The 23,032-nt window shown below is 42.7% G+C and overlaps 1 protein-coding gene across 2 annotated transcripts in view; it reads left to right on the top strand.

The window, feature by feature from the left end:
• ELFN2 (extracellular leucine rich repeat and fibronectin type III domain containing 2) overlaps nucleotides 1-23,032 on the top strand; it is a 277,996-nt gene that overhangs the window by 65,427 nt on the left and 189,537 nt on the right. The window contains exon 1 of one of the 2 annotated variants that reach the window (XM_085601361.1): nucleotides 10,132-10,268. The exons of the other annotated variant lie outside the window; for it this stretch is intronic. The gene's annotated coding sequence lies outside the window, so the exon portion shown is untranslated. Of the gene's footprint in view, nucleotides 1-10,131; nucleotides 10,269-23,032 lie in introns of those variants that run through there. 2 annotated transcript variants of the gene reach the window in all.

Raw genomic sequence — 23,032 nt, 5'->3', positions numbered from 1 at the left:
ATCTTCCTATGTTCATGTGTGAGTAGCTCATCCCGTCCCGGTTTACTGTACTTTCAGGGGCTTGCAAACCTCTTTAATCCAATATGAAATCAGGACAATAAGTCCCAGAATCCAAAGCAAAACACTAAGTACTGGTGATGAGAGAAATTTAAACTTTGTCTACCATGAAGGCGGATAAGCAATCCAGGGTTCATCCCTTGTTTAGGCTTCTCACTAGGGGTGGGCGGAATTTGCGAAAGCGACTTTCGCAAATTATCGCGAAAATGTTAAAAATCTCCGCAAACACGTGGAAATATCGCAAAGATGCGGAAGTTTTTTTCCCGCCCGTTCGCGGTATTTTCTGCGTGGTCGCGGCTCGCCAACTTACCCATGCGGTTGCTCGCGGGCGCGGCCATCTTGTTTTCACTCTTCTCGCGGTGCATGATTGCGAGAAGAAAGACGTGATCGCGCGACGCATGACATTACTGTGGGCGCCAACTGTCGCGAGACAGCGTAAATGGCTACCAACAATCCAACATCTCGTGGAGAACGCGACCGGATCGGAAAAACTTGTCGGCGAACGCAGGGATTCAGGTACGGCGATCGCGCGCACGCGAGAATGTATTATTTTACAGCGCGAGCAAGAAACAAATTATCGCTAAGCTGCGGAATGCGGAAATTTTGACATTTTCACGCTCTCCGCGGAACGCGAAAATGTCAAATTATCGCAATTTCCGCAAGCGGAACGGAAATTTAGCCCAGGCCTACTTCTCACCCACAGCCAGTCATTCGGGGGTGAGGTTTAAGACAATCGTCAGGCAATTTCCAGTGGCCAGATGGTCGGCAGAGGAAGGGCGGCAATTCCGGCAAATCACATGGTGCCTGGTAATAGCAAGATATTAAGGGGAAAACATTGGCAGTTGAGTGGGGTAAATTTACCTGCTACCACTCGGGACAGCCCCTAGCTCTGAACGATAGCGGGCCATCAGCTGCATACTTGCCAACTCACACGGTGCCACCGTGTGACACACGATATCAGGTCCCATCACACGGTCTTCTGGTGACAGGGAAAATGAGCGGAAAACCAATGTAAATAGTGGTTTACCAGCTCGTCTGCCAAGGCTTTGAACTGCCGACTCCCATTAAGGGGTGTGAAAACACCCAAAGACAACGGCACCAGCCACACTTTTTTTGGGGGGGAAGGGGCTTGGGGGTGGGGTGGGGTTCAAAAGTGACTCCTTAGGTCTTCTTGGCACTAGGCCACGCCCCATTCAAGGCCCACCTCACACTATGAGATTGTTCCTCAAGTTGACAGGTATGCAGCTGCTAGTCAACAGCAGCATATTTTGTGGGTGGAGCTTTAGTTGTGAGGAATTACAGTGAAAAGTTACGGAGTGGCAGGGATTTGACACTCATAGCTGTCAGTCACCCTTTTCTACTAATGCACAGGGCTGTCGATTTATTCTAATTACGCGGTGTTATGAAAAAGCACCATTCAAAACTTAACACAAGTCTAAAAATGGATCGATTTAAAGGAGTTTGTGTGAGTAGCTGCAACTTAGTCCTTAGTGAGACCCACATAGAAATATCTTTGTGACTCGGACACTAGACGAACACTTCTTACGACGCGTACCTCTCGCCATGCAGGGAGGATGGCACCGCACGTGGGCACACAGCAGCCAGAGGCATGCAAAAAGCGTGTGTGCAGTAAAAGCTGCAAGTCCGTGTATGGTATTCCATCCATCCGTTCTGTTTTGTGATGAAGGGGGTGAGGTAGGCAGTGACATAGCCGTCAAGGCAGACTCACGAGTCCAAGGCGAGCTTTCACTGCAACCCCCTGTCTACTCCACCCTCTCGCGCACCCCACACGCCCTTAATAATAAGAACAACAACAAAGGCGCTGCTGTTGCTCCTATAAAAAATGCACACAAGAATAATAACAAGATATATAATAATACAACTAATAATAACAACAATAGATAGCAATGTAGCCCGTACCAGAAACTAAATTGTATCCCTTAAAGTTAAACAAATGGGTTATTGTTGGCATGACAAGATGAGTTCGTTTTACAGTTGCCAGCCCTATTATTTCTGTCTCTTGCCTTCGGTCTTCACCTTTGCCACTCTGCCACCGCCCCCTGCATCTTTGCCAGTGTGCCTTTTATGTCTCTTTCTCTCCCTCTCTTTCGTTTGTCCACCCTTTCATCCCACTCTTATTGAACCTTTCTTTTTCTTGACTTCCCTCTCCATTTCTAACACACTTGCCCTGGCCGTCTCTCTTTCTCTCTTTCTCTCTCCCTCCCTCTCTCTCTCTCTCCATCATACAACCTTTTCCCCTTTAGGTTGGTCCCTTCGCCTCTTGTTCTCCATGCACCAGCCATTTAGCCTGAAAAGATCTCAGGATCCCACTTGTGAGGGGTGCAATGTTCGGCCTCACTAAGCTTTCATGTTCACGTTTCTCTGCGGGTTGTAGTTTACTTTCCACATTATGAACACGAGATTACAATCTGTTACTCACAAGGACAACACGAGTCCTCACATGGTATTGCTGCAACTTCCCTCTGAGGTGCGCCGCCTCTCTCCATGCCATCAGTCACTGATGTACCTTGACATCACCAGGCCACCCTGTTTCCAATCCAAATGGTTCAATGGAGGTAAACATAGACTACAACTCCCAGAATGCTTCAAGTTGACAAATGGAAGGCCAGGAGGAGAGACGTTTTGGACTGATCACGTAGAACAATATGGCAACTTTAGCCCTGGTTCCCTGCTGAACTCTTGCTCTCCTTCCCATGACAAAAAACAGAACCAGATACTAGGGCTAGAGCCTTTCCCAAAGTAAAGAGATGCTCATGTCAGCAGTCTCAAGCAGAGGCATCCTGGCCAGACATATACTCCTCTTACCAGGGATGTGCCACCACCACTCAGACATGGGAGTAACTCGAGTATTGTCTGCCCTTCCGGGTGCTTCTGAAAACAAGCATTTGCAAGCAATAGGTCTTGCATTTATGAGAGTTTAAGCTATTGGCATTGTAAATGACAATAGCTTAAATTCTCATAAATGTGAGACCTATTGCATTGGAAATATTTTTTGTTTACAAGCTCCCCATGCTGCGCTTTCACGTTATTAGAAACCACGCCCCTTTTTTTAGACGAGCCGTGTCTAAAGTAAGGTCTGCGGCTGCTATTAAAGTGAAAGCATGGTATGGGGCGCTTTTACCAAAGGAAAGCATTTGTTTGTCAAGTTGACCAACAAATGCTTTTTTTTGTAAAAGCGCCCCATGCCTCGTTTTAATATTATTAGCGGCCACAGACTATTCTTTAGACACTGCTCGTCTAAAGAAAGGGGTGTGGCCTCTATTAATGTGAAAGCGTAGCATGAAGTGCATGAAAACAACCAAAAAGTGAAACAGTAAAAATAAAAATAAAAACATGTGGGCATCTGTGCAGTGGGGTAGAGGGCAAGGAACGGACCATATTTGAAACTTATAGCACTGAGTTACTAAAAAACAGTTTTGGCAAATTAAGAGCACCTGCTTCGCACGATGTCTATGCAGGGGTTGGGGGGGGCCATATTTTTTATAGCCGACGCCCATTAAGCAAAAGTGAAAGCGCATATAGCGCACTGCAAATACCCCCCCCCAAAAAAAAACAGCAGCCATTGCTAAAGTTGGAGTGCCTTCCAGTGCTCTTTACATTAATTACCTTTACAGAAAATAGTGCTCACCGACTACATAAAGCAGACCGTGTAAAACCGCGAGTAAAAAAATCCAGTTGTTATTTGAGGTTACAAATGCAGACAAGGCGGTACCAAGGAGAGACTAGTAAGCCTAGCATGAATGAAAAGCAATGATTTTGAAAGGACTGTAACAGGAGCCAATTGAAAAGATGGGCGGGAAATGGGTGGAGATTTTATTCCATTCCTCAATACAGCATGCCTCACAGATCAGCGCATGCGCTGTCCAGGCTCGACTTGAAAAGATGCAGGAACTTCAAATTGCCCTTGTCAAGTCTATGTACCTCACCTAGGGGGTGATTAGGATACCGCCCACCACCCTAGCGGTAACGGGACCGCCCACCAGCCCTGCAGCAGTCCCGCCACCCCAATCATGATGCAACCGCCGCCGCGTCGGTCGCATCAGGTATTTTAACATTGCGGCGGGTGCTGCTGACAGCAGCACCGGCCGTAATGGAGAAATGCCACCTTTTGCATGGCAATGTAGGGGGGTACCTATGGTACCCCCCAAGTGCAGTCCCCCACTCCCCCACCCCCTAGGGGCCTGCAACAGGCCCCCAAAGTAAATCCCTGCCTGCCTTTCCATGGCGGCATCGCCGCCATGGAAAGGCCTTGAATGCCACACATTCTAATATGGATGGCGGTGCCTGCTAGGCACCGCCATCATATTGTGGCCCAAGTCCGCCCGGCCGGCAATCGGAATGATTGCCGACCAGCGGAAAAGCGGAGGACGCACTTTGCATCCGCCGCGATACCCCCCGCCATTATAATATGGCGGGGGTAAATCAGGTTGCGATGGCGGGCGGATCGCCACCGCCGGCCCGGTGGCGATCCGCCCGCTTTCCTAATCAACCCCTAAGTCTTCATTAAGGCTAGCCTAGAAGAATTTAAGCTGCCTCACCCACCTCATGTTTTTAAAAAAATCCATTAAAAAATAAATAGTTATATATATCATTTGAGGAATGCCTGATTACACATTCGTCGGGACAGGTCAGTCGGTGCACTGTTGTGGTTAGGTATCTGCAGTACATCAGAAAAGAAAGACTGGCACTGCTTCACGGTTTTGCCAATGAAAAGGTATTTATTTGGTCATGTACACACTCAAATAATTATACATGTATACATACAGGAGCTTTTGGTATGACGTCTTCAGTTATAGGTCTGCTTAATTGTCATTCGCAATTTGCTTCCGTCAGCCACACCATATAATGTAGGCCAATTGGTCAGTCCATTGCACTCATTCACTCTCTTCATTGTGAGTGATAGCATTTTGCTTGTGGACACATGCACACCCACCGTTAGTGCCATGGCTGGTGGCCCAATGTTTTTTTTATATTTTTTGCAATGGGATTGTTTTGCAAATATATGCATGCCACCTTTGTCGAAGTATTTTTTATTTTTTTTACTTTTAAACTGCTAATACCTATTGAATGTGTTTGCAAAAAATATTGTCGTCTCGCCAAGGCAAAAGCTATTGACATTGCCAATGCTCGTTTTCTAAACTGTCTATGTCCTGTATGCGTAGACCAATCAGTCTTGGTTTTTGAGGTTGTTCCATCTTATGTGTCTAATCCATGGAAGGTTTTTTCCAGTTGTTCCATGTCCTCAATGGGGTAGCTCACCTGCTTTTTCTTCCCAGTTCTCCCGTGTCAGGTGGCAGCAACGCACCCAATCCTTTAATCTCCACGCTCAGCTTTATTTGACCCTTTAGTAAGTTAGTTCCTTGTGGAAGCAGGGCTTGGAAAATCTGAAATGTAAGTGGGGGTGGCAATAGAGAGACGCTTGTTCAGCCCAGCAGAGCTTCCCACAAGGAGTGTGCCTGGCTGGTTGTCATTGAAGCTCAAGGTCAACTTAACACATGAGAAGGAGATGGATGTTGTGGCGGGCCCTCTTCCTTAAATCAACAGGCTGGCTGACATTAGACTCTGAAAAGAGATGGGTGCAAGGGCATCCCTGCATCTTTGCATGACCCAATCGAAAATGCCCTTTCGTCTATTGGTCAATGGGCTTAGCCTATACTGGAAATGTATCACCTGGAAACTGCAGCCTTCTTAATGCAATTCACCCTGACACGTTATGCATACACTGGGGACCATCAACGTCTTGGACAAAAGTCACTGCAACATTCCAAAGGTGTCCTTCATCATTTCTCCACCAGACCACCATTAACAAAAGGAAGTCTAGGGTGAAGAAAGATGGCGAGGGGCAGGTGGTTTATATGTGAGCCAAAAAAATCTCAACATACCCCCAACCCATGAATTACCTTCAACTCAAACTGAGCTCTGTCAATCGAGTTTGAAATGGGAAAGGGACGGTGGGAGGTTTTTCCTACAAACCTGCTCAATGTCTGCTTATTCCCTGCAAACATACACATGTGCATTCGCAAGTGAGTACACCAGTGCGTACACAATTCAAATTCAGTCAGTCGGTATATTTGCTACTTTACTATCTATGCTTTATGGGTGTACAGATGAACTGCCACTTCTCAAGCTCTTTGTGACATAGCTTAGAGGCCTTCTAAGTGGCCAACTGTGCAACTTATTTAGGATTGTGCAAGAGAAATGTAAAAAAATCAGTGGTGCTCCTGCCTCGCCAAACCTATGGTTTTCCTACTCTATTTAGAGTCAGAGACAGTGCTAGATTTACACAGCCAGAGTCTCCACTGGCTTCGTTGGCTCAAGCTTCTAACCTCCCACCACCCCCATGGCCATCTAGTCCCAAGTGACGCTCACGCTGCCGCATTTAGACCACTGTGTCCATCACTCATTTTCCCTAACTGGAATGGTCATGCGAGTCATGGCGGTCTTGGGTTAAGAAAACTCCCAATGGACCCCAAACACTCAAGAGAAATGTCCTTGGACTTCAAGGTCATTGCTTTTTGTTTTCAATAAACAAGTTTCCAGTTTTGGAGTTTGTTTCTTGAAATTTTGTATTCTTCTCTGAGTGGGTGTATCAAATATGATGCCCGCTTGCCAACCCTTTAGTGACTTCAACAGAGCTGCCCAGCAGATGCACCAATGATGAGACTGAGATCCTAACCTGTCTGGAGGCCATCTCCAAATATGGCAAACAGTCTCTACGGTGGAGTGAAAGCTCCAGCCTTCGCTGGTCCGGTGGCCCATAGTCTAACTCAACCCAAGTGTATAGTTGTGCTGTGAAAAAATAAAACAAATTTGGGATTTAGGCCAAAGCACGATTCATAAGTGCATAGCTTTTGGTTTAATAAACGGATGTCTAACATCCACTTACTGAATTTCTTACTAAGCTTGTAGGGATATAGAAAAAATGTCCTCTTGCTGTTTGTGCGATTATGCTTTAATCTTTGCTTACCTCTACTCTCTTAATGCCGGCATGTTTTATAAAGGTGTATCACTATGTCACTATTTGACTATATATATGTATGCTTTCAGTACCTACATTGCTCGCTTTATGTGCTTTGTTTCTGGTTCTGTGCTTTCTATAGGTATAGCTTTCTCTGTACTGCTCTCTTATTTGAATGTTTGTGACGTTATGTCAATATTGTACTCTGTGTTCACCCTTTTGTTGTGTGAGTTGATCTCTTTCCGATTTTGTTGATTTTGTTTTGTGCTGGTGTCACTTTCTTGCTATATGTGATGATTTGATATGAATATGTTGGTGTATTAGCAGTCATTCTATAGTTGTGTGTTTTGCTATGATGCTGTTTGTTTCCTTAGCTGTGTATGAAGCTGCCTGATGGTGTGCCTTTCATGTTATTTTCCTGTTCTTACGAGACGGAGTTTTTACTGTGTCTGTTGGTTTGTCTCTATGGCTATCCCTTGAGTGTGCTTCGTTACTAATTGTTTGCTATGTCACTCTTTAGCAGTGTGTGTTGGTCGGACATTCTGTCACAATCTTGAAGTGAATGTTGATTTCTTGCTGTACATTTTGCTATGTAAGCATGCAATGTTCTTGCTGTTCTCTTGTTGTTTGTGTCCTCTGCCGTCTGTGAAGCTCCCTTCTGTCTCAAGTCTGTGTCATTCTCCTAATATGTGCTGGTTTCTTGGACTGTATGTTGGTCTCAAGCAATATCAACCTCTTGTTCTGTTATGTTTTCTTGCTCTTTGTTTCCTCCTGCTGTTTTGGCCTGTATCCATTTTACATTCTTGCTGCGTGTGTTGAATTCTTGCTGTCTATGGTGGTTTGTAGCTATCTTTCTCTTGCTCTGTTTAGATTTGCCGTTGTTTCTTTCCCTCAGTGTGTGTGAAGACTTTGTGGACTTCATGCCAATGACACTCTCTTAGAGTGTCTATTGCTCTGTAGTTTTGTGCCTGCCTTGTGGAGTGGTGATGTTCAAATTGCATTATTGGTGTCTAGCTATGTAAAGTGGTTTATAGCTATGCCAATTTCAATTTGTTTGTTTTGTTTACTTGTTTATTTGCTCCTTGTGTAATTTGACCTTTTGTCCATTGTGCTTTGTGTCTGTATCTGTCTTTTGCTGAGTATGATAATTTGTAGCTTTACCATTCTACTACTGTATGTTGTTGACTTATTGCTGTATATGTTGGTCTGCAGCTATCTCATTCCGTGTGGTGTTTTGTTCTCTTGCTGTTTGTCCCACCACTAAGCGTATGTAGCTCACTTACTGCGTATTTTGTGTGCCAATGTTTCTCTCATGCTGTGTCTATTGCTCTATCATTCTGTGCCTGTCTTCTATAGCTATGTCATTCTCTTGCTGGGCTTATTGAGTTGTTGTGGTGTATGTTGTTTGATAACTATGCCATTCTCCTGTTGTGAGTTGCACTCTCCTGCTTTCTGTGTCCTCGTTGCATATGTTGATTTCTTGGGTGCTGAGGGTATTCATTTTGTGACATTCTATTGCTCTGTGTGTTGGTCAACACATTTGTTACATGCCGTGTGTTTATTTATTGCTATATATATTGATTATTCTTTGCTGTAGTTTTTTTTCTCAAACATTTTTATTGAATTTTCAAAACATATACATATATAATCTAACTTCAACACACTAAAAAACAATGCAGTGATGTCAACCCCCACCCCCCTGATCACCCACCTTCCATGACAGGAAAAAACATAGCATATAAATGTCCAGGAGAAGACACATACCTGGATATCCAGGAAGTCCTGTCAGTGCTCCAACTGCCCTATTAGGAAACTCACCCCCACCTTCCCCCTGTTGTTCCTTGCTATGGGCCACCGGGTCCCTCCAGCCATCATCATTCTTATTGTCTCCTTCCCTCTCTGGCTGTTCCCCTGTCTCGCAGTTCCTTTCTCTTATTCCCATACAGTCCACCCCCCATACACATACCTTCTCAAATTACCTCTGGCAACTCCAACCCTCGTAGACCAACCTTTCCCAGTTACAGCACACACCCATCTCTTGTGCTCCATCTTGTGCTCTTGGACTAACCGCACTACCACATTGCCATGTAATCTCTCTCTCTCTGCTAGGAGAAACCCCAAGTTACTCACGTTTTCTGATAAGAGTTGAGGTCTGTAGACCCCCGCACCCCCAACAGCGACAAATGAGCCTGGGGTGCAGGCTGTTCCTTAATCGCCATCTCCAACTGAGCTTTTTCGCCAGCCCAATATAGCTGAATCTTGGGAAAACTTGGTATAGATTTTGATCTTTTGCTGTTTGTTTTGGCTGTTTTTCCTCTCTTGATGTTTTTTTGCCTGACCCCCAGTTGTGTTTACCTATCTTGTTGCGTGTGTGGAATTCTTGCATTGTAATCTGATATGAACCTGCCATTCTCTTGTGGTGTGCTTTTCTCTTTTGCTGTTTGTTTTGCCCCTCACAGTGCATTTTGCTCTTTTGCTTTTTGTTTTTACCTTGCAGTGCGGTTTGCTCTCTTACTACTTAGCCCTCCCACACTGTGTGTGTAGCGTCTTTGTAATATGTGTTTCATGTCTGTGTTGCTATCATGCTGAGTGAGTTGCACTCTTGCGACAAGTATTCTTTCTGTTGCCGTGTGCGCCTTCCTTTTTGATGTCATTGCAGTTGCGCATGCCATAGTAACCTGCCTGCCCGCATAACCCCCAACCCGTGCAGACGCGTGTTTGCATATTTCCTTGGCTTCTGCAATGCAAGGATCCACCCCATTTGCACATTCCTCAACACCTAACACCCACTGCTGAGATGGGGTCACCACCATTTCTGGTGTTGGCAACCCATTTCTCCTCCTCATCCTTTTTGTCACCCCCACATCCTGCCCTCTAATCTGTGGTGGGGCAGGAGCTCCTCCGTTCCCCCCTAGTGGACCAGTGCAAGTTCTGCCAGCTGTTGCCAGCCCTCCTTACATGCTCCTTGCATTCTCTGTTGCTATTGGAAACCTAAGGAGTGCCATTTCTCTCTCTCTCTCTCTCCCCCTCTCTCTCTCTCTCTCTCTCTCTCTCTGTCTCCTTCCATTGCAGCCTTCGTCGGAGCATTGCGGCGGGATCCTCCAGGCCGCAGCCAGCGGACGGCCGTCACGCAGACGTTGCATGTCGGACAGCGGCTGCTCTGCAGCGCCGGAGGGGTCGGCAGCACATGATCCGCCCCGTCGGGACTTCCCGTCAAAGGGAACGGTTTGAGGTACTGTGACGGGGAAATCTCAGGGGTAGGGGGTTCTCAGTCACTCCCCGCTGCAGAGGCGCGGGAGGTGGGTGGGGCGGACAGGCTTTGGGGAGTACGGGGAGCCCACAGTGTGGCGACGGGTGTATGCCTCGGACAGAAGGACTGCCGCTGATGTACATATATTATAATACTGAACATATATGCATATATATGAGACACAGCAGACCCAACATCACTTCACAGCGCTTTAAATAACAGCTTATATGATGACTAAAAGGCAACTATGCTCAATCTATCAACATAGCAAAGACGAAAGAACGCATCACCAGAGAGTCGAACCGAGTTTGTACCCCAATATGTCGGGCAGGGGCTAAACAGACATAGAAGGAAGTCTTTATGTTTTTTTCTTTTGGAGTTGGTATTACATCTGTTGATTGTTCGTGACGCCCCTGCGCGCCGCACGGGTGTTTGGTAACAACGTCAGAAAAGAAGTGTAAAAATCGAGTGAGAGGCGAGCCCGGGGCCGGCATCCCGCTCGAGTGCGCCCAGCTCCGCCTGGAGAGGCGGCTCAGCACTGCCGCTGTCCGTGGTGCTGATCCTCGGCACCGGGAGGTGTGCAGCAATCCGGGGGTGGAGGAGCCCGGGAGGGGGTGGAGGAGCCCGGGAGGGGCCGAGGTGGGCCGGCTGGAATAGAGAAACACAGTGCTTGGATATGCTCAAAGTCCTCTTCCCTCGGTGTCAGGGATGCCATGCGAGTGGGGGCTGCTCTCCTACCCACGCTCGGCATGCCCCAAAGCCCCCGCACACCATCGTCGAAAAGGGGCTGCGCTCTCTGGGGGTGGGCGATATCTTAATACCTCGAACATGCCCAATTCCCCTCCCCATAGTGCCAAGGGTGTAGCGCGGTTGAGACCACGTCTAATGTACCCCAGGCATGCACTGACTCCCGCACGAATGATGGGGGGGCTGGGGGGGGGATACTGTTCTGATGGGACGTGGGAAGTATGAAGCTCCTGGCAGCACTGCACATGCCCCTCGACCCGCATCTCATGTTCAGTGCTGGAATTGGTAAAAAGAAAAAAAAATGAATCCGGGAACCCAAACTGGGGGTCAAGGTGTGCCAGAAGAAACAGGGTGGAGTCACGAGGGGCGGAGTCACGAAAAGTAGGATCTGACATGCAACGTATACATTTATTTGTTAAATATCTGCTACAAATAAAATGGCAACAAGGATACACATGCCAGTAAATCTGTTCTAGCGAACTACATTAGTCACAGAGGAGATGCATTTAAAAGTCTTACATGGTTAAGACACGTGCTGCAGAGATCTTTCTGTGCCCAGCAGTTTTCAGATAATTATAATAACAGTAAGAGACCTCTGGTGGGTAATACTGTTCTAGAAGAGTTCTGTGTTTTATCCAGTCATAGTTTTGACACATAAAGTAGTACAGAGGGTTAATGTGCTTATTGCCAAGGGCATCCTGTAACCTGCAGATCACAGATTTGTGTTTTATGTTGCTAGGTAAGTGGGGTAATGTTTTCGACACAGAGACCCTTTTGTTACTTCCAGTTCATAAGTTGCAATCCTAATACAGCACAGTGAGCTATGAGCCGACATCAAGGCGCTGCATACAAACAGCACGTCATGGGATTAGATGCTTAATTTTTTCTCAGTCTGTTGTTATTCTAAATTTGCAAAGTAGGCTTTCTTTGGCTAGTAATAAAGTCTTGTTACTCCAGACACACCCAATCATTGTGTTACACTTTAAATCCTGACTTTCTGATTCTCTTGACCATGCAATCCTAACATATCATGTTTACGTAGTATGGACGATATGTGACTTTTACTCCTTATAACCCCCATTGCCTTTTGTATCATTTCCTCTGCACTGATTTAAACTCGTGTATGATTTATTGTATCTTTGTGTGTAACAAAAAGTGCTCTGACTGACATCCTACACTGGGATGAGTAGTGCTATAAAAGAATTATATAAAAAAGAATTAGTGAGTGCTATTTAAATCATTATTTGTGAAATTACTCATACACACAGATGCAACTAGAATTAATGCAGTACACACTCATCTGTTACATTGGTGGGGGGGTTGAATAAAGTAAAAAAAAAACACCTCCAAATCACAGTTTCTCTAAAGTGCTCGTGCAGTGATAAGCTGTGTGCGTTTGCTTCCTTCCATGGCATTGGAGGTGGGTGTTGGGCTCCAGATGGTTCCCAGCCAGGATAATACTTTAACAAAAGAAGGGCTTATGGCCCTCCTAATCAGGCCTCGTAGCCTGCAGGTTGCTGCTTCAAACAGAAAGAAGACATCGTGCGGGCGCTGCCGAATTGTGTCCTAGTGTTGGAAAATTACAAGAGGATAAATTCAGCATATTTCACTGGGTCAGCCAGATCCCAGACTGGCTCAGAAATAGCTGCTGAAATTGGGGATCCAGGGGAAACCCCCTCATTTCCTGCACTACTCCTGTGCATGCAGGAGTGCTGCTAGAGGAAGGTGCCTTCATCCTTTCCTTGGGCATGCTGACCCCGGTACTTCCAGGTGTTGGGGGCTGTGGTGCCTGGGTAATGTATCCGTATGATGTGTTCATGTAATCTCAGTATGAGATAACACAGCTGTCTCAGCCGAGTCCGGGACTACACGGTTGTCTCACTCCCCTTTGCAACAGTGAGTGTATATCTCACCCTCGCATATGTCATAACAGTTCTCTCTCACCCTTTGTGTCATAATGATAGGGCTATCGTATCCCGTGGCTCTCAGCTTTAGGTCGATTTGATCTCTGTGTGAAATAATAGCAGGATTATCTCTCCCTCACTGTGCAATAATACTCTTATACCACATCGCTTTCATGTTTCAGGTCTCATTTCCGCCAGCAATCTTCAGTTTGTTTCCCACCATAAGACCCTTTTATTCTGTGGTATATCTGGAATAATTGACTCATTTTACCCCCTGTCGAAATAAATCGCAAATAGCCATAATCTTGCTGTTGTGTGGGATAACAGGTTTACCTCACTCCTCTTTGTGAAATTAACATGATTATACAACCCAAGTTTCTCTAAATGGCTAATATAATTTCTCTGTTTGGGTTTCACCTTTTGTGATTGTTAAACTGATTTTAACTTGAGTATGATTATAAGATATTTGCTTAACGTGGTGTGATAATTGGGTTATCTGATCCCTACATGATTAGGACTTTGATCCACAGCTTACCCTGTTTTTAATAGAGGCATTTCATGCATAGTTCAATAAGTGGCATATTTGACCTCTATGTCATTAGGAATCTCATCTAATTTGTTCATGATAGTAACGCTTGTAATGTGATAACTGGTTGACCACATGCTATTTTTTCTATCATTTTTCTATCTCATGTGGGATTCTTAAGAGGTGTATCGCATGTAGTGTAATAAGTACAATACATCACCTCAAAGTCAGGAGGAATCTGATCTAATTTGTGCATCATTATGTAATATTTAGTTCATAGATGGTGATTACTGGCTTTACATGCCCCTTTATGATTTTGAGCTCTATTTACCTATTATGCATGTTATAAGTGGTGTATCACATTTGTATCACACAAATGGGATATCTCATCCCTATGTCATTACGAGTCTAATCTAACTTGTACGCGATTAAACTATCACAAAGTTCGATAACTGACTTATCATGCTCCTACAAGAATAGGAATTTGATCTAAGTCTTACATGTGTTTGTGAAAGGTATAAATCATACAGTATGTTAAAGACTAAGTCCAACCCTTTGTAATAAGGAGTTTGATCTAATTCGTGTTTGTTAGATAAGTATCCAAAAGCAGTGTGATAAATGGCATAGCTTGCTCCATATAATTAGGATTCTGGTGTCAACAGGCAATGATTATAATGTTTAGCTAACATAGTATGATAATTTTTTTTTTTCTTTATTAATTAATTTGCAAAATTCACTCTACAAACGAAATTATTCCTTAACAACTGACATAGAAGAAGTAAAAAAAGAACAATAAATGAATAAGTGGCTACTGTACTACATTAATTAAAGAAAAGGTAGGTTTTGATGGCATTCGTAAAAGTAATGCGATTTGACATATACTCTATTACTAATGGGAGGGCATTCTATTCCTTGAGGACAATAACAAAGGAACAGTCTGCGTGATGGGTAGGAGTTCCCGATTGGTGGATCTTAAAGATCTGACATGGCAATGCCTATAAAAGATAAAGAGTGGTCTTATCGTTACAAAAATCCAGTTTTGTACTGGAAGCTATTGAAGAGATTTGATCACTCTCAGATATGCTCTTCAACCTCTTGATGAAAAGGTTAGATGAGCGGCAGTATTTTGGACTTCCTGCTATCTGGCCCTTTGATAATGGGGAAACCCTCTTTCAACGCACTCCTATAATGAAGTGTGGAGTTCAGAAACTCTTTAGGAAATATTTCTGATTCATCTTTTCGATATATAGAATAGACTGTTTAGGTTGTCTAAGGGCGAGGAAGTCTGACTTAACAACAACATGGGTATGAGCATTTATTTTCAACTCAGCATGTGAGATAACTCTAATGTTTTAGTTTGGTTGTCAATAGAAGTTGGTAAGTCAAACAAATCAGGAGAGTCTACAAGGGCATGAGGGTATTTAGAACTCCAATGATCTTGAGCCAATTATGGATCATCCAAGAGGCTACTTCTTCCAGGCCTCAGTTTAATGCCCCCAAATCATCACTAGGTCCTTTGATGTGACTTTCTGATCATACACTATGTTATCTAAAGTTGTATCTAATGATTCTGTGTGTTTATAAGATGTGTACAGTGTATAGCATCACAAATTACATTTCTCATTTATGTGCCATTGGGTTTGATAAATGGTGTATCTCATTGCTATGTGATTAGGAGACTCATCTAGCTTTTGTGAGATTATAAGATATATATTGCCATAGTGTGATAAATGACTTATCACACCCCTCTTTGACGTAGTTTATATGTGTTTACGAGAGGTGTAAATAATACTGTGCAATAAATGGCGTGTCCTAGTCCTATGTAATTAGGAATTTGATATACCATTTGTGATTACAAGCTGTTAACATTTTTGTAGTGTGATAATTGGCATATCACATTCCTTTGTGATTAGGAGCCTGACCTAAATTATGTGACATTTTTCAGGTTGTACTACGATTAATGGCATTTCTCACCTCTATTTGATTAGGATTTTCAACTAAATTGTGTAAGATTCAAAAACTGTGGCATGGTTCTGCCCCAGGTGACCACTTGTGGTAGCCCTGCATTTCAAATCTTGTATAGTGAGAAAGCTAGCTTCACCACTGTGATAATTAAGTTGTGTTTACTCGTGTAATTGTGTATGTTTTTGTAAGTGTGATCATAAGATGGTTAGATAAACCTGGTGTGTGATAACGAACATCCTACTAGTTTGGCTTAAACACCTTGATCACAACCCAATTGATGGGGAGATTTGCATAACTATTTCGGTGGATTAAAAGAAATGTATTCACTGAAGTTGTAACCGATTTACCTGAGCCACTTAGCCAAATAGCTCTAATCTATGATACCTCAGCGCATTAAAGTTACAGGTTTGTGAAGTTTCATGTGAAATAAAAGGTGTATTCCTGTCAGCACTGCGCATGATAGTTACAGCATTACTTCGCATTGTTGTGTGCTGCTAATCGGTTTCTATATGTGGCATTAACCAGAGTACATAAATCACGTCTCGTTTAATGAGATGTACCTCACACCATGTGTAGCTGATAGGGGTGTGCCAAGTTGCAACACTTCACGTCCATGCACTTCATGAAATTGTGGAGAATGCAATGTAACTTTCATGGAAAAGGAACACGGACGAGAAAAAAATGCAAATTTAAACCTCAGTATTTAAACAGTAAGCTAGCATTTTGTACATATTTTTAAAATTAAAAAATAAATAAATGAATAAAGCCCTTATTAGTTTATTTCACTTGACTGAGAAAAAATTTAGCACATCAACATTTTGGTTTTTTTGTTAGTAAAATCAGGGATTCTGAGTTTTTTTTCACCTATTTGGCGACAAAATATTCATGCATACTGACTCTTTGATAGGGAATCATCACACTGGAGGTTTTGAAAAGAACTTTTGCCAAGAGGCATAAATGCACAAGAAGAAAGCTATAAATTTGCTAATTTCTGAACTGAAAATGTAAGGATTTCACTCATTGCTGCCAGAGAAGCTAAACTTGTACACATCCCTAAAAGATGTGCCAGACTGGTCATACTCTTGTGTGTGACTACAAAAGATGTATACTGTTTTCAGGTTTACCTCACCTTCTGTCACATTGTCTGAATTGTGCATTTTGCAGTAGTGTGTGGTACACGTGGTTTATCGTTTTCTCTTTTGTGCAGCTATCAGGTCTATTTCCTCCTTGATAATTGTAAACATGGTTCTGTCAAGCTGTGGAGCATGATAAGAGAAGGATTATCCCATTTATTTGTGGCACTTTATCATTTATCTCACCATTGTGTGAGAGGAGAGTACATGGCTATCTTGTACCTAATTGTGTGTATGCGTATATATATATATATATATATATATATATATATATATATATATATATATATATATATATATATGTGTATATATATATATATATGTATGCATATAGGAAGTGCATTAGCAAAGATTAAGTCAGATTTCTTTTTTATTGAGTGCTCTCTGATGCCCATCAACTATAAACAGTGGAATTGTTTAATATATCTTTAACACAGTGCCTGCATTGTGAGTCCTTCTTCACTGTCTAAGTTTGCATATATTCAAACCTGAGAACAACTGACCCTCGGTTTTTGCATATGATTAAGACCCAGCATGGGTTGAAACACTTTATGCTATGTTACCTGGATTACCTGCTGCCATTAAAACAACTGTGGTTCACTGCTTCTTGACTGGAGGGCTTGTTTGTTCACTCTGGACTGTGTGTGATTTTTCTGGTGATATACATATCTATCTATCTATCTATCTATCTATCTATCTATCTATCTATCTATCTATCTATCTATCTATCTATCTATCTATCTATCTATCTATCTATCTATCTATCTATCTATCTATCTATCTATCTATCTATCTATCTATCTATCTATCTATCTATCTATCTATCTATCCATCCATCCATCCATCCATCCATCCATCCATCCATCCATCCATCCATTCATCCATCCATATATATATATATATTTATATAGGGGTGTCTGGCGCAGTTGAGTGCGGTGCAGTGGGGGAAGGATGAGAGGTGGGGAAGTCAACAGACAACGCAATAGTTAAATTTAAATAAATAAAACCTATTTTGTCGTCTGTTGACTCCCACCCACCCCGCCCCACTCCACCACGCTTACCTGCAAAAGCCAGCACTGTATACATAGAACGAGGGCACCATGACTTACAATATCCTTTTTTCAATTCAGAAGAGGCGTACCTCGTTCTTTATTTTACTAGGCCACTCTCCTTCTTCCTCACCTACATTTCAATGTTTGATCTCTTGCTCGGTCCAACCAGAATAAGGGTGGAAGTAAAACACTGTTGCTCATCTTTAAAAGTATTGCTAAGTAATGTTAATCCCTAACCTTAAATAGTTTGAGCAGTAGTTATGGTCACTGCTCCAGGAGCTGCACTTCTCACATTCCGCTAACTCTGGCAGCAGGCCATTAGACGTCAGAACTCAACAGTTGCAATGTGTCATAGTGCAACAGCGACGTTATTTCTTGTAGTACGTCAGTAGTGATGTGACAACTAGACTGCGAGAAAGAGATTATGCAGAGTGTTTTGCATTAGTGTTTCAGGTTTCTGCGTACTACAGATTTATCTTGCTCATTGAGCAATAATATGCTTCCCACCTCTGCTAGCCTCTTGTGTGTGTGTCCCAGATATTTTGCAGTTCAATTACTGTCTCTCCCTGCGGGGAAATAGCTACAATTTACTGCCATACCCTGATTTTGGAACAAAGCGTAAAATGTTACAGCTTATTTCATTGGCCATCTCTAACATTCACTTGTCTTACTAGATAAGAAATGTCTAAACCCTGTGTGAAAGTTAGCTTATTTCTTTGTGGATGGGATACGTTAACATAGCTCTCTGTGAAATTTGTTTACCTTCATCATCTATGAGGTAAGCAATTTATCATGTCTCTGTGTCATAACTAGCTCCCCCTACTTATGTAGCTAACATATATGAGTTATGTGGGATAACTGCTTTACATCATTTTTTACGTAATTAGAACTTTTTCATATATTTTATGTTATAATTATGTGTGTATAACTGATTTCCAGTGATCACGGTATTACCGTATTTATGTATATGGTAATATTTTTTGGGTGTTTATTTAATTTTATATTTATAGACCGCTGAACACGGATAGGCATGTGAGCATTTTACAAAATAACATTATAGTGACAGAGGGTCAATACATCAAGACAACTGATACTGAGTATATCAGAACAAGTACCTGGGTGGGGAAGTAGGGAGAACCAGAGGGGAGGACAGAGGGTGACTGTAGTGTGTAGGAGGAGGGAGTGGCTGAGGGAAAAGTAGGAGGAAAAAGAGGGAATGGGAGTGGGAGATAGAGTAGGCAGGCACAATAATGGAAGAGGGCAGGGTAAGGCGAGGGTGGAAGATGGTAGATAGGGAGAATGGAAGGAGAGGGAGCAATAGGGGAAAGAATGGGGCAAAATAAGATGGCGGAAGAATCTGGGTAGCAGAGGTGGATGAAGAAGTAGGTAGGGAGTTGGGTAGGAAGTTAAGTAAGGAAAGCAGTAAATAGAGCGAAGAGGTTGCTAGATGTGGCGGAGAAAGAAGTAGCAGGAAGTGTGGAGGGGAGAAAAGGGTGTTCGGAAGGACTTACAGGTGAAGGCAGGTGGGAGAGAGCAGTGAGACAGGGTCAGTGATAAAGTAACACATATGTGATAATGTATAATGTGACAATGTAATATATATATACATATATATATATATATATATATATATATATATATATATATATATATATATATATATATATATATTACCTACTCGCGGTCGCCAGTAGGTAGTTATAGTTAAGACCACGTTTCCATAGGAAATCCGCAACATTCTATTTTGAATAACTTTGGCGCCGGTCGACGAATCCTCGCGAATTTTTCAAAATAGGTGGGGCGCTATGCTCCGCTCCTACCCTGAAAGTCTCGGGGGGATTCGTCAAGCGGGGGCTGAGATAAAAGGGGGGTCCCAAAACGCGTTTTTCCCATGCATTTTTCCATAGGACCTTTAGACACAGCTACAGCCCGAACGGCTGAACAGAATTACTTGAAATTTGGCAGAGAGGTAGCCATAAGGTCAAGGAAGTGCCTTTTGCAGGTCTGGTGTAAATCTGTTCAGTATTTCCGGAGAAAATAGCATTTAAAAGCATATACATATCTATATGCGCGCAGGGTGCGCGCACCGTGCGAGCACCCTAACGTGCGCGAGCGTAATTCTGATTGGTGGTTACATGTTAGTCAACGTTCGAATCGGTCGAAATCAGGAAGTGTCGGCCGCCATTTTGTTTGTTTTCAGTGCGAGAGTGAAAAAGGAAGGTGGCGAACGTGAAAAGGGGGCATGGTAGAGAGTTCCTGACCCCCTAGCCTTTGTCAGGGGGTCCCTGAAGGACCCCGAAGGCAAAAAAAAAATGTTTTTTTTTTTAAAAAATCGCGGGGGTGCGCGCACAGTGCGCGCACCCTGAAAAACACAAAAAAAAATAATAATTTTTACAAAAAAATACAAATAATTCGCAGGGTGAAAACCAAAAAAAAAAAAAATAATAATTTTTAATACGTAGTTTATTGTAAAATAAATATATAAAAAAATAATACATAAATAAATTAGCATTTAAAAAACCGTACAAAGTCACTGAAAAAAACATAGGTTTCACACACGTTATAGTTAGGAATTAGCATTTAAAAAACCTTGCAAATTCACTTAAAAAACCATAGGTTTCACACATGTTATAGTTAGCTGGACATTTCACTCATAAAAAACCAATGAAATTCCCCCGTTATAGTTACTGCAGGCAACTATAACTCACGCGACCGCAATCCTCTGCTGATGACGTCAGATATTACATCACTGATGACATATGTGTCTTTCTGAAAAAGAAATATTTGTAATATATGTATAGCTAAAGATTAATGGAAGAAGACATGGGTAAATAAGTGTCTAAATACAGTATTAGCATCAGCAGAGGATTACGGTCGCGTGAGTTATAGTTGCCTGCAGTAACTATAACGGGGGAATTTCATTGGTTTTTTATGAGTGAAATGTCCAGCTAACTATAACATGTGTGAAACCTATGGTTTTTTAAGTGAATATATATATAGATAGATATAGATAGATATATATAGATATATATATAGATATTACGTGACAATGAATCATATGCCTGTCTGACAGTTACTTGGGTACTTCTGTGTGATTACAGTTTATCCTTATTTATACATGTGATAAATTATGTATCTTATATCTTTGTGATGGCTGATTCATCTTACTTATGTGAAAGTAATTTATCCTATAACTGGTTCATCTTAATTATGTGTGAGATAAGTATTGTGGCACATTTCTTGGAGAAAAATGGTTCATATTACTTGTGCATGTTATACGTAATTTTTCATAACTCGAAGTGATAGCTAGTCAATCTGATTTGTACTTGCAACATGTGATTTATCATATCTTTGTTAACGAATTTATCTATGCGGACTTTGTCATAACTTACTTGTCGACTGTCCATGGAATGACCTCCTCTCACCGATGTGACTGATAAAAGATTAAGTGAAAATCGGTTTTCCTGGATGGATACATTTCACCCCTCGGGAACATCAGATTATACATTTCTTATCTCTGTGCCAATATATAACAAAGATTTCTGCCACTTGTTAAAAAAAAAAAATACGGGCTTCTGTCATTCCCTTTTCTAATTTGTATCTTTGTTTTTATTTTAATATGCAATAGTCAGTAGTACACAATATGTGTGTTTGTTGCTGGAAGTATGGAAGCAATTCATTGTCGTGATAGTAACTGAGGAGTCATCCTTCTGTGTCATGAATGGCCTGTGCCACCTCTGGGCATCTGCAGGATAATGGGACTCATGCCTTACACTGGTATGCAACAGTAATCAATGCATGGCTACTGCACTGATGGAGGTTTCCAGGTGTGTAATGACTGCTTTAGTTGACCCACTGTCGGAGGCTGCAGAGGGATTCATTGCCTCTGTGCATTATAAAAAAGAAGGCGCCTTACATCTGTGTGCGAGAGCGGGGTTATCTGAGGCCTGCATGATTATTCGTCTGACTCCATACAGTAGCAGAAGCTGTCCGCTATGGCTTCATGAATGTTCACTGAACACTCTTGCTCTGGTTCACTGAACACTCTTGCTCTGGTTTCTGCTCTCTTCGGTGTATTCTGCTCTATCAGTTTTGGTTGCTCTCTTTGTGCTCTCCTACTGCTATTCTCAGTGTGTTTTGCTCTCCTTTAGTCTGTCCCGATCTCCCTTGTGTTCCCTGTGTTTCGTGCTCTCTCCTGTGTGTTCTGCTGCTTTGGTGTATTACGATCGCATTAGTGTGTCTGATTCTCTTTTTGTATTCCCCTCTCTTTGATGGTTCCTACATTTCTTGGTGTGCTCTGCTCTCTCTTGGGTTCTGCTTTCCCTGCCTCTTACTGCGCCCTTTGGTGGGTCCAGTTCTCCCTCCTAGTCCATTCTGCTCTCTCTAGTGTGCTCTTCTTCGGTATGCTTTCCTCTCCTTTGTTTGATTTGCTTCCTTTACCTTTGGTGTGTTCTGCTCTCCCTGGCTTTGCCTGCTCTCTTTGGTGTATTTTACTTTGCACAGTGCGTTCTGCAGTCGATAGTCTGGTCTGTTGTTGTTGGTGTATCCTACTCTCTCTAGTGTGTTCTGTTCCTTTTGGCGTATCCTACTCTCTCTAGTGTGTTCTGTTCCTTTTGGTGGATCCTACTCTCTCTGTTGTGTTCTGTTCTTTTTGGCGTATCCTACTCTCTCTGTTGTGTTGTGTTCTGTTCTTTCTGGTGTATCCTACTCTCTCAGGTGTGTTCTCTCTGGTGTGTTCTGCTCTCTGTATGTTCTACTCACCCTAGTTTGATCTTCTCTCTTTGGTGTGTTCTGTTCCTTTTAGTGGATCCTACTCTCTCTATTGTGTGTTCTGTTCTTTTTGGCGTATCCTACTCTCCCTGGTGTGTTCTGTTCTTTCTGGTGTATCCTACTCTCTCAGGTGTGTTCTCTCTGGTGTGTTCTGCTCTCTGTATGTTCTACTCACCCTAGTTTGATCTTCTCTCTTTGGTGTGTTCTGTTCTCTAGGGCGTGTCCCCTCTCAAGTTTGGTTTGCTCTCTCTGTTTTGGTCTGCCTTTGGCATCTCCTGCCCTGCCTGGCTTGGCCTGCCCGGCTGCTTCTGTTCGACACTGTTGGAAGTTAAGCAGGATAGCAATGATTTCCCCCACGCAGGCATGTAGGGCTCGTGTCCAGGGTGACAGGATCTATGCCAGCTCTTTGGGATTCTTTGTTTTTTTTATTTTTAAATACCAAGAGAATGCATATTAAAAGTTATACAGAATAAAAAGCAGGCATATACAAGTATCATGGAAAAGACAATATAGTTATATATCATATATAAAATAGCAATACGAATATCATAAATACTACATTTCATCCTTATTTACAATAAGTCATTTACCAATCAATACCTAGGAAGAGCTGAATTGAACCACCCTGTAATATGGGAAGCTAAAACGG

The sequence above is a fragment of the Triturus cristatus genome, chromosome 4_2 (assembly GCF_964204655.1).
Source record: "Triturus cristatus chromosome 4_2, aTriCri1.1, whole genome shotgun sequence".
NCBI classification, from domain to species: domain Eukaryota; kingdom Metazoa; phylum Chordata; class Amphibia; order Caudata; family Salamandridae; genus Triturus; species Triturus cristatus.
The sequence above is the reverse complement of the archived record's forward strand: the minus strand, read 5'-3'. Positions and strand labels throughout refer to the sequence as shown.